Source organism: Coptis chinensis, chromosome 7 (assembly GCF_015680905.1).
Source record: "Coptis chinensis isolate HL-2020 chromosome 7, ASM1568090v1, whole genome shotgun sequence".
In the NCBI taxonomy this organism is placed as follows: Eukaryota; Viridiplantae; Streptophyta; class Magnoliopsida; order Ranunculales; family Ranunculaceae; genus Coptis; species Coptis chinensis.
Genome location: NC_141462.1, coordinates 65976939 through 65990215, shown reverse-complemented (window position 1 = coordinate 65990215; position 13277 = coordinate 65976939). Strand labels below are relative to the sequence as shown.

The window sequence follows — 13277 nt, the reverse complement described above, 5'->3', positions numbered from 1 at the left end:
AACCAATTGTTCTGCATAGCAGTTCGGTCGGATTCTGACGATTAAATGCCGTTAGTAAGTTAAGTTGAGTTAAGGTGGAATCAATCCCCCCTAATTCCTTATCATAGAATCAACGCAGCATTCAGTAGTTAATTAGTCGTATCTTGTGGGTAGTTGCATCGTAGTTTATAATTCGTAAATCTCTCATTAGACTTTAGTTAAAATTATTTATACTTAGAGAACATTACTATGTGAAAGAACTAGGAGTGGAACGAACTTCCTACTCCACTATATCTGTTCAATAGATAGAGAGTAGAACAATCATTGATAAACTAGTCACGTAAATGCGTTTAGTTTTACTTACGTTTTGAGTTTTATCGTTCATTTCGTAGGAAAACTATCATTTTTACGTTTATCAGGCTTCTAGAAGAGTCAAGATGAGACTTAACAAGAGACGGTCTCCTAGTTAAACACTAATTGAAAAACCTCATCTATTCTTATAAATAGAATAGTTGAACTACGTTTTGAGTTTGATTCCTATTCACAGGATACATAGGCAGCCATTAAAGAACGTGGTTCAACTCATCATCTTCTACATCTCTTCTTCTTCTTGATCCAATACTTCTCATTGCTCTTTGATCATCAACAAAATGTGTTTCTAGATTAGGAAAAATCATCACACAATTGGCGCCGTCTGTGGGGACAACCATACAAAATTGATTTGATTTCTTGGTCGAAATTTTTTCGGTTCTAGGTTCTCCTACCCACTAATTTTTCTTGGGTTTGTTGTTTTTTTAAAAAAAATATATATATATTTTCTTCACTTTGATTCAAAATCATGGTTACTATAAAAGTCAACGCAAATCAAGGCAATGAAGGGAATAACGAGATCAATAACCCACATGTTACTTCTCAAAGACAATCTGAACGTAGAGGAGATCGTCAAGATCATCGTTTTGGATAGGGCATGAAGAAGATGAGCCTAACAACGATACGCCCTAATCTGCCATAACCAACCAAGACATCATGGATGCTGTGATGGCCGAACGTGGTCGACAAGAGGCTCGTTTATGTTTTTTCCAAGACTACTACCTCACGAATCAGGGTCGTTCACCTCCAAGAGTGTTGCCTACTGATAGAAACTCGAGGGGGCAGTTCGCCACCAAGTCTCGACCATGGTGAGGGTTACGTCCCTACGCCTTATATCCCTTACTTCGTTGGGTATCATAGCAACCAACCAGATTCAGATTATAATCCGGAATTGGATCCAACCCGACACTCGAGTTCACACGGAACTGACTTCTCTTGGTATTCAAGTTCTCGAGGTACGAGGGATGGACGTTTGATTGTGTTTGCTCGGAATCCACAACTATCAAGGTCACCCTCGTATACGAAAAAGACTTTCAGTTCCAAGGGAACCTTCATTGCCTCGGAATCCCTTAGTTATCCGATCCAGTTTTGCAAACTCCTCCACTCGATCTTGGGAATCGGAACCACGTTATCATCGAGATGAGAACTATGGGAACTCCTTTTTCACGACATGTTATAAGTGGATACATTCCCTATGATTATAAACCACCAAAGTTCTCTAAGTTTAATGGAAAAGGAGATCCGGTCACTCATGTGCTCGGTTATCGTCAAGCAATGGTGGGTCTTTCTAAGGAATATCATTATTAGTGCCAGTACTTTACTTCAAATTTGACAGACTCGGCACTCCTCTGGTACACGAAGTTGCCCAAGGGCAGCATTCACAAGTTTAAGGAGTTATCCATCAATTTTATTGCGAAATTCAGTTGCAATCGATCTTACACTAAGACCGCTAATGTACTGTTTGACATGAAGATTCATAAAGACGAGTGTATCAGGGATTTCACCAAAAGATTCAACGAGATTCAATTGCATGTTGACAACGTCAATGAGACCCTCGCCATAGTGGCCTTTCGGAAGGGATTAGATCTCGCTACTGGTCTATACACATCCTTAAAGAAAAAGAAGCCTACGAACATGACAGAGTTGCAGGCTAGATCTACTTCCACTACACTGGGGGCATGATCTATGCTAATCAATTTTCAATAAAAGTTATATTTATCTTTTCAGAGCACTATTTCTTTTATAATTTTATGTTGGGATACTTTTTGGATGTTGGGTGAGAGATCCCATATATTGGCCAAAGTTGTATCAGAACCTTTAGAAAGCTTTCTTGGGATGATGAGTGAAAGATCTCATGTGGTGTTCCTTGTGTGATGGAGAAAGTTTAACTTAGCTTGGATTTTATCCTCCTATTATCCTCCTAAGAGCAGTTCTAATGCCTTATGCTTATAAGTGTCGATTTATGCATTAGATATCAGATCATTTAAGGACTTTATAGGAAATAATACAGTGGCACATCCTACGTTCCTACAAAGCTTTATTTCTTAACAAAACTAAAGGTATTTACAGGAATTGACACATGGGTAAACCCTATTTTCCTACAAAACCTTGTTTTTCTAAGATTCGCAATACGAATTTGTATAAAATATAATTCAACACTTTTGTCATTTTCCCTCAACGGTCGAATGTGCGACCATCGGAGAGAAAATAAGGGCATATGTGTATATATATTTATGCAAATAGGAAGTAGACACGTGACAAAACTATTATGCAAATAGGGAGTAAACACGTGACAACACTTCTGTAGTAATTGGATAACGTGTAAGTATGGGTAAGAAGTTCTAGAACATATTTTGAGCCCACTTCCAAATCAACTCCCTTTCTATGGAATGGAAATGGAACTATAAAAGGAGTTGTTAGATCTTCGGAACTGACTAGTATTGCAGGACTAACAAGTTCGGAACTCCACTTCCTAACTAGTCAGGAACTCCACATTCGAAACACCACTTCATAGCTAGTCAAGAACTCCACGTTTGGAACTTGTCCAAGTTCGGAACTCCGCTTCCTAGCTAGTCTAGAACTCCACGTTCGGAACTGGTCCAAGTTCGGAACTCCACTTTCTAGCTGTTTCAAAACTTGTCCAATTTCGAAACTTTACTTCCTAGCTAGTCAGGAACTCCACGTTCAGAACTTGTCCAAGTTTGGAAAGTTTGGAACTCCACGTTCGGAACTCCAATTCCTAGCTAATCTGGAACTCCACGCTCGGAACTTGTCCAAGTTCGGAACTCCACTTCCTAGTTATTTTGGAACTTGTCCGAGTTTGGAATTTCACTTCCTAGCTAGTCAGGAACTCCAAATTCGGAACTCCACTCCTTCTATGGGAAGTCCAAGTTCGGTACTGCTCTCTCGAATAACAAACCCGAAATTGTTTAGTGGACTGAAGAATCTGGAACTGCATTGCTCGGTACTGCTTTGTCGAGTAGCAAACTCGAAACTGTTTTGTGTACTGCAGAATCCAAAACTGCCTTACAAATTAAAGAACTCGACACTAATTGGCGAGACATCGGACTTTGAGATATAGAGTCAAATTAGTTACTTGCTTGATCCGGAAGTGATGATTCAACTAGTGAACTCCGAATTGATCGAAACCAGTTTTGACAACCTGATGCAAAGATAAAATAGTCTATTTGTAAACATAAAATTGGTTTTCACTACCCTTGGTCTCAATAATCAGTAAGAGAATACATGGTGATTATAGTAGATTACTACTTTAACTTGAAGTATGTGCGACGACAAAGAACTTCGATAACCTGTTAATGGCGGTCTTAAAGACAACAAAAATTGAATATATTATCTTTGACAAGGTGAATTGTTGGGTTGAAAAATAGAGGTTGATGTGATCAACAGACATGCAGTACGTGCTTGATTTTCGACGAGAACAAGTTTCCACCATATCCTAAAGTGTTGATTCAAGCAAATAACATGTATTGAAGTAAAAGGATTTCATTATTTCATATATCTCCTGAGCTAAGTGTAGTTGCTGCTTAACATATGGATGTGTTAGTAGCGGCATGACTTGATTGACTTCCTAACCAATTTCGTTTGAGTAATGTGCTTCACATCCATCTCCTTATCTAAATGTGGTCAATTCTAGATTGGTAAGCTGAGATTTGATTTCCACCTCCTGACCAAGTAAAGTTTAATTCCGAATGTATGTTAGTGGACTTAACTAGTTTTCGAACCCGTCCTACGAACGGGTGCCGTTATATTAAATTATTCTAAAAAAATATTAGCAACTATGCATACCTATGAGATATGAAAATTATATTAATCACTGATTTAAATTTCTTGCACTACTCTCTATAAAATGAAGCACCAAACCTTGATAAAACTCATTAGTTAATCTCTAATTTTAGTTTAATGCAGTTGCATCCAGTTTATGATTTTCCGTTAATTATTTTTTGAGGTTAGTTTAATGCAGTTGCATCCAATTTCCGATTTTATGTTAATTGTTCTTTGTGGTGAATTCAATGCATTTGCATTAAGTTTTCGATTTCCTGGTAATTATTCATTTAGGTTAGTTCAGTATAGTTTCATTCATTTTTCAATGTTTCGTTAATTAGTCATTGAGATTAGTTCATTGCATTTGCATCCAGTTTCCGATTTCCCGTTAATTATTTTTCTAGGTTAGTTCGATAGTTTACAATTTCTATACAGTTTGCATATATGTAAGAGTATGTTTTTATAAACTCACTTTCGTTTTGGGTTCCTAATTACTCGTAATTACTCATGTGAGAAGGATGTTTGTGAACTCCTTGCTATTCAAGTGGCTATACTTGAAGAAATGATTACTCTTGTAAGTTTAGTTTACTTCTAAAGTACATTATCTGCAATTTTAGAACCCTTTTCTATATCTGCATCTAGTTTCTGATTATTTATGCTTTGAGGTTAGTTCGATGGAATGCATTTGCATTTAGTTGTCGATTTCCCACCAATTATTCTATAAGTTTAGTTCAATGCAGTTGCATTCGGTTTCCCATGGGTAGCGATCAGAGAAAGCGAGTGATCTCATCCTAGTTGTGCAGTTAAATCGCTACTTTGTCGATACTTGTTTGAAGAGTGAGTAGCGATTAGGTTTATGCTAACTAAGAGTGTAAAAATGTTTTTCGTTACAGACGTCATCTTACTTATCTAAATTAGAAACGAATAACTATATAAAATAGAATTGTTTTTAGTATGGTAAAGGCCGAACCAATCCAAGTTTAGTACAGTATTTGTAGACTTCATTGGGGCAATAGGTTTATGCATATGAATCTAAGAATCTTGCTTTCCGTCACAATCATCTATCATTATTATGAGACTTATTAATGGCAATATAATGTTTTCCTAACCATAAGACTTCATTGAATGCCACAGAAAACTTCATTGAACACCCGAAGCTCCATCCACATCCAACAGCCTCGCTTAATTAAAATTTTATCATGTGGAGCTATGAGATATGAATATTATATTGGCTTTTACTAAATTTTTTATGTGGACGGTTCTTTGTCTTCTCCAGTTCGATTGTGTAACTATTATCCACATGTTCTATGTAGAGCTACGAGATATGAATATTATATTGCCTTTCACTAAATTTTTTATGTGGTTGGTTCTTTGTCTTTTCTAGTTTGGTTGTTTAATTGTTAATCACATGTTATGCTTTATCATATAATTTCCCCGTTTGTGAAACATAAATAGTGTTTTGCAATGCCAAATGAAATTCTCATTCTTATACCGAGAAATACTTAGCATGAGCATGGTTTAAAGTCTAACGAATGGTTGTTAGTTTGACTTATTAGGATTACTAACTATCTTAACTTTGCTGATCTTGCTTTATATTAAATTATTATGAAAAATATTAGTAACTATGTAGAGCTATGAGATATGAATATTATATTGATCACTCATCTATATTTTATCCAACTTGAAATCCCTACTGTTCATAAAAAGAAAAAAAACCCTCATTTGATAAATCTCTTGGACTTATTTTTGTTGTTTAATAATATAATTTTGATTGAAGTTTTGTGAAAATGTTCAATGAAGCGAATATGATATTACCACTATTTTCAATGCAAAACTATCCCTAATACGCTGGGGTAATTGAGTTTTTTAACACTGAAGGGGAGGTATTTAGGTTCATTTTAATTCTAGAATACTATCTCAATAGTTTTAACAATATCATTGTCAAAAGGCAGGATGTGCTTTGCATGAGTGGGAGGGACTGGATCAGATAGTATATTGACCGACTCCATGTTGCATTGTTAACTAAGTATAACTGAGTTCTTTGTCTCAGCCTTGTTCATGTACTCAAGGTCTGGCTCCCAAATGTGAAGCTGAGCTTTTTGCACTGTATTCCCATTGTGTTGTTTTCACCATCAACCAAGTGCACTGCTGTTTCTATTGTTGAAGGCAGTTGACATACTTTTAACTGAGTAAACTATTTCCTGAAATTGTGAGTCATACCCCTATTGTGTTTTTGGTTATCCATACCTAGAATTTCTTAGGATTGGAGAGTTTTACATGGGTGATATGATGTGTTTAATTATTTTGGGTTCTCTATCTTGGTCTCCAGGCTGATAGCTTCTAGAGGCAGGGCAGGCAACTTCGGTGTAAGATGTGGCTGGAGAACCTTCGAATGAAACTGATGGTGGGAGGGGTTGTCCTTATCGTCATTGTTATACTGTAGTTGATGGTTTGTAAGGTGTTCAAATGCTGGCCTGACCTTGTGTTCATGGAAAATAGTGCTAAATAGAGAGATGGCCGGAATGTGATAGCCTAATCCTAAGTTTTTCCCTATTTAACTACATATATCACTTGCACTCAGCATAAAGTGAATTGTAATAATTGAAGTTATTTCATTAAAATATGACAGTTGTGTAGTTATGTAATGGCTACCACCGGTTGTCCAAAATTATATGAATGGTTGCTTCTATATATGATTTATAGTTTTGGTTGATATCATCTTCTGCATGTTTATTTCGCGATGGTATGGTTGCCTTTCATTGGATGCTTCCCTTATAAATTTGGATGTTTTTTCTTTGTATTTGAAGTTGTAACTTCGTAGTGTACACCAATTAGTGGCAAACTGTTTTCTTTCAATTGTTAATATTTTCACCTTAAACCAATATTTGTGCTTGATGTCGAATTCTGGCTTTAACTTTCAAATTTGCTGGTCTGTTAGTTTGGGTTAGTTTTTAGTTTTTAGGTTTTGACTTTGAAGAGCTCTTAAGAGGTTTAGCGATGGACTACACTCTAATATTCTTATCCGAAAAAAAACATTATTTTGATATTGAAATTATATATCTAAAGTTAATATAGTTGATATGGTAATTCAATTTATTTGTATTTGTGTTTAATTTTTCTGTTTGTAAATATTTTTTCTTGATCTATTTCCACTTTTCTCAGTTGAGTTACTTAGGCTAAATCGTTCGAATTTCTCATATCTTGCGCTAAGGCATAGGTGTAGTTGCTATTCCTATTGAGATACGAAACTAAATCAGTTGGAAGTTCAGGCCAACTGGGAAGGGGCATTCATTATATCATTAGAGAAGAAAGGGAGTTCTGATCTTGTAGAATTTGATTTCTATTAGCCATTTCTCCTTAGACGAATCCTTAGTTTTTGAGTGTATCCTCACCAAATTATTATCATGGGAAGACCTTGCTAGGATGAGTTTTCAAATTTAAGTATATGATCCGTCAAATAAGGAAGTCATTGTTTAATGCACTATTTTATTTTATTTTCAGGTTATCTTGGAATTTTATCAAAATGGAAGTGTAAGTTGAGTTATTTTTGTATTAGTATCCATTTATTTTTATGTTTAAATGTTTTTTTGTTTTTTTTTTTTTATGATTACTAATTTCTTTGTCTATTTTTTGTATGTGGGGGGGGGAGCAGGTCTTGTTATCTTCTAGGTAATGTTTTCTTGCATTGGTCCCTTATTTTATATTTTAGATACCTGTTTTGATTAACTTCTTCAAGATGGTTAGAGTAGTTCTTTAAGTGATCCTTGGGTGGTGTTATAATATGTGTGCATGCATGATCTTGATTAGCCAAAGGTTATTTATTTTTGTTTGTTGTTTAATTGACTTGTCATGCCCTAGGGTAGGTGTGATAGTTGGATTTGCTTACAAATGCATTAGATAAGGGCATTGTAAATCGATGACATGGCTTTAAGGAGAATAACCTAAAAACGTGGTTTGGGTTACAGATTGGGTTGGTCATAGGCTTTCTTTCCCCTTGCAATTTCTCTGTGCGTGTTTGTGTTGTTGTATAAACCCTTCGATCAAACCACGTTTTTAGGTTATTCCCCTTATATCACCTACTTGCCGTTTCTTCCTCTTTCTCCTTATTTTTGTTTTGAGCTGAATTTAATATTTTATGTTTGATTTGACAGGTTTAGTAGTAAACCTGCATGAGTAATATGTCAGAGTATGGATGATTGGGAAAACAAATGTGTGGTTGTTGCAAACACAAAAATGGATAGGAAATTCTAAGTATGAAGTTTGATACCTTAGGCCATGACAAATATTAAGTTGGGTTTGTTTAACACTACTAAAATGCTATGTGCAATAACGACAATCATTGCAGGTGAGGCAATGGTGTGTCTAGATATGCATAGTTGCTAAAACGCGAAGTCTTTACCGAATGTATGAGAGTGCAACCAAATTTTGGGCTTAATCAGGTAAGCTTACACAGAAAGGATCACTCAGGAGACTGTACCTAAAACTCTTAAGCTCAATTTGTCAAGGCTAAGGGATGTCCAGGCTCAACTTCAGAAGATCATTGTCATCTCTACCAGGTATGTGGATAAGAACTACAATTTACATATATAGGTCTATTTATGTAAATTGATTAGGCTTCCCTATGTGATTAGAAGTTTAGTTTGTGTATTATTCTAACTTCATGTATATCTATAATTGTTCTATTTGGCTAAGGTCCCCAATATTGTTTACGTCCTTAACTTTAACTTGGGCTTCAAGCCCATTATATATTACTTTTGACACATTGACTAAAGTAAGTCAACTTCATTTCCTCCGAGTTATTACGTGCCAAATTGGAAATGAATTTGAAATGAACAATAAACCCCAATAAAGTCATTGAAGTTGAAACCCCAATAAACCGTAGTAGTTTGGATTCGGCTTGGTTGTTGTTTGGTGTTTGTGCTTGTGTTGCACCCACGTTGGATTATTGCTTTGTTGAGAATCTCGATGAAAGTCTTGTTGACGAATATTCTCTTAGGAAGGAAGAATGCTCTGTTAAATATGGAGTGATTGGTTAGTACTCTTTTTTTCCTTTTTTTAAAAAAAAATATTGAAGTGAATTATAGTATGTGGTATATTGTTTGAGTAAATGTTTCATTGGGCTATATATTTAATATATTGGCAGGGTTTTGCCGAACTTGAATACGGGATGCTGCATTACATGGGAGCTATTGATGACACAACTCTAGTTGTCACTTCTGGTAAGGATTATGGCTTGTAAGTTGTAATCCTTCCATGTATAGCTATTTCATTTTAGCAAATAAAATAAAATAAGGCAATCAATTGTATAACTATTTCATTTTAGCAAATACTTAGTTAATCAATAATATGAAAGACGCATCACATTCGCTTTTTCAAGAAAACCATGGTATTCTAAGCTGCATGCTTGGTGTGAATCCACTGTGGTGCAAATACTTGTCTCCACCAATTGCTTGAAAGCTTTTGTTTTGTTTTTGGCATGCTTGTTGAGATAATTAACAGAGCAACCATGCAGTGCATGATAAACAGTTGGCTGACGATATTCCAGTTGAGAAGTTGCTAATCCATGATGTTCCAGTTGATATCATTTGCACACCTTCTCAAGTCATTTTCAGCAACATATCAATTCCGAAACCCCAAGGTTAAACCCTTGTGGAACTCTTGAAATTTCGTCGCCTATCTCTATAAATATTTTGCAACAAAAATTGGATGGTTTCTTGAACAATTGGCAATGTTGTAGGTATTTATTGGGACAAACTGTCTCCAGAAAAGCTGAGCCAAATTCGCATTCTCATGGAACTGAAAAGTCAGCGCAGAAGCTTCCATGTGGTCCTTCAGAGAAACTACCACCCACTGCCCAAAGGAGGCTGAATTGCAGATACCAGTTTCTGTTCGGATTATTTATTGGGAATGTACTTATACCAGTACTTATACCATGCAACTTAATCGTGTCCTTGTAAAACATGGTGTGAAGTAATCATAAGTCGTAACAACAATAACAATAGGTAGCTTTTCTTTTCTATCCTCATTGTTGTGGTTGGCTTCTCCGGGTTCTCATAGTTTACTTTGGGTTTCAAAAGAGAAAGAAATCCATTGAAAAAGCGATGGGGGTGAAAGAATGAAACAAAATAAATGAGGAACTTAGACTGATTTAATGTCCCTTAGTGACCACGGCTTAATTAAGTATCTATTTTTTCCTCAGCGATGACTTGTTATTTATTAGATTTCTGAATTCAACTATCTGGATGAGTGCAGACGCGCAAGTTCATGGAACTTGAACTTGAGAAGTCTGAAGAGGAGTTTTTAAAGTATAAAAAAACAGGCAAAGGCAACCCTTGATGCCAAGGCCAAGGCACTGGATGAGTTAGACATCATAAAAAAAGTCAAAGAATAGCTGAAGCTGAACCTCGAGAGAGCACAAAAGGAAGAACATCAAGCAAAATAGGACTCAGAACTTGTTAATCTAAGGGTAAAGGAGATGCACCAAGGGATAGGTGATGAAGCAAGTGTTGCGACCAATACACAGTTCGAAGTGGCCCAAGAATGACATGTTGCTGCTGATAAGAGCCCAAAACTGTAGTTTTAACCCTGTAACAGTCATACTTTTAGACCAATTATGTGAGTAATAATTAAGAGTTAATAATGATTACGTGTTTTTATGCGTTTCAGGCTTCAAAGTCAATTATGTGCAGAAATGTGCCACTTTGATGAGATAAAGGAGCAATGGTTGGTTGCTAAGGAGTTCTGTGATTAAAGGCCAAGATTCAAGAAGACAAAGCCTTTCTAAAGCCCGGTCAAAGCTGAAAAGTCAAAGTCAACGCGGGCGTAAACAAAGACACAAAGTCGTGAGAACTTCCGAAGGCCGTATCTTTGGACTCAGACCTCGGAATTGGGTCTACCTTATGTCAAAACGACCGTCTCGGGAAGATCTTTCCAATGGTCCAAGACTTGGCCCAATCAGAGGAGCAAAAGTGGATGAAAAGTCTGTCGAAGTCAACTACATCTGAAAAGGCCTTTTTGGACTGAAAGTATTGGGTTTTGGGCCTAATTCTCTTGCCCAAAACATGGCTCCAAGCCCATGCACGATTTTTGGATCTGAACATATAAAAACAAAAGCTTAGCTCTTTGTTAATGGTAGCTAGTTAGACCTAAAAATATAGATAATTCTAGATCTAGTTTTCATTAAATAAAATTAAGTTTAGTTCATTTCAATTCTTGTTTTAGATTAATCTTTAGAATCATTGTTCTTCATTAGTTTGATAAATAAAATAGCTAGTTTGTCAATTTCGATTTTTGTCATTTCAATTTATAGATCTAATTTTAATTCTTGTTGAGTATCATTCTGAGTTGTTAAATTAGATTGAAGTATTATTAGTTAAATTAGCCAAGTTAGAATTTTGGTATGATATTTAGTTATAATTCAATGAGAAATAATGGTTTGATGAATCAAGGCTAAACCTCCATTAGAGGGGTTGATGAAGCCTTAATGAAAACTTAGTTGTATAGTGTAGAGTCGTTGTAGAGTCTATTCCATTCTAGAAGGTCGTGTTTCGCTATGAGAATGGGTGGACGACCTCACATGCTAGTTATAATTGGCAGAAATGCCATACTAATTAGGGATTAGAACGAGCAATTCTTACCGTAAGAACGTAAGAATTGGATTACAACGATCTATGCTAGGTGATTAAGTTGGATTTGAGGTGGATTCACTTCCCTCTAATTCTTTATCTAGATTCACATTTCAGTATTAAAGAAGCATTACATTTATTAAGTAACTTGTCAATTGAATCCACCCCCGTAGTATAGAATTCCCTCGTAAATCTCTCACTATACTTAAGACCGATTAGTTAACTACTTAAATCATTCCATGCTAAAGAACTAGGAGTGGAACGAATTTGTTACTCCACTCTATTTCGATAGAATTGAGAGTAGAAAACTTGATAAATTAGACTAAGTAATAAGTTCTAGTTTACTTACGTTTTGAGTTTTATCGCTCATTTCGTAGGTAAACTATCATTTTTATGTTTATCAAAAATTTGCCATCTTAGTTACCTTTAGCATTGGTTTCATAGTATAATTAGTCATTTTAAGACCCATTAAACCCACCCACCCTTGTTTGATTCATATGTGGTTGTCCGCTTCAAAGATTGAAAAGTTTCGCGAAAAATTACACGGAGCGCCTGCGCTTCAAACCGAAGCAAACTAAAGGCCAAACACGTGAACTTGAAGTTACACGGAGCTAATCCTCGCGCTTCAAAGTGAGCTGACCGCGCTACTCTAAGCTGAATTTTGCTGGATTTCCACAGGTTTTTTTCAAACTTCGAGTTTTTAAGTTTTTCGGTGTTCTAACTTGTTATATACACTGAACACGCGTAAACAAGACGCTATTCATAAGCGAAGCAAGGACGCAATCAGGTATTCCTTTCTTCCATACCTCACATCTCCAGTTAGAGGTTTATACTAATATATCAAGATTGTTTGGAGTGTTGTCGTGTTTAAACTTAGACTTGCATGAGATTAAGGTCTGGTCGGAGAAAAACACCGAACGTAATTAACCGTCAACGTCAACAAACAAATCTATCGAGTATACCAATCACTACACCTCTAGCTACTATCCCACCCACCACACTTGACATAATGGTTGAAGAAAGAGAGACTCATATCTCCGACTTTTACAAAGCCTTGAGCGATAGCCCTAAATCTTGCATCGTTCTAGCAGACCTCCAAGTGGGGATTTTGAATCCCCAAACATATTTAATTTGTTACCCGCTTTTTTCATGGTTTAGACCATGAAAAACCTTATCGCATTACGCGTAGGATTGAACAAGTCCTTACAACATTCCATCATCCTACGGTTGGTGCGGAACAAATTAAACCGAGGGTATTTCCCTTCACCTTAGCCCGATAAGGGCGTCTTTGGTTAAGCGCCCAAGCGCCTAACTCAATGGACTCGTGGGCTAAACTTGTTCAAATTTGTTTATGGAACATTTTTACCCACCCCTAAAGACGGATGAGATGCTTTCCAAGATTCATTTTTTTGACGTAATCCTCATTAATCATTTTTCGAGGCTTGAAATCGTTTTCACCGATCCGCTTATAGAGTGTCCACACCATAACTTAGCAAAAGACACCTTAGTTAGTTGCCTTTT

The 13277-nt window shown here is 36.1% G+C and overlaps 1 long non-coding RNA gene across 1 annotated transcript; it reads left to right on the top strand.

Moving 5' to 3' along the window:
- Positions 1–8958: 8958 nt before the first annotated feature.
- Positions 8959–10172, top strand: LOC147488448 (uncharacterized). The gene is made up of 4 exons (XR_015200738.1): positions 8959–9162; positions 9275–9350; positions 9644–9769; positions 9869–10172. It is a non-coding gene; the product is annotated as an uncharacterized LOC147488448 (long non-coding RNA).
- The last annotated feature ends 3105 nt before the right edge of the window (positions 10173–13277 follow it).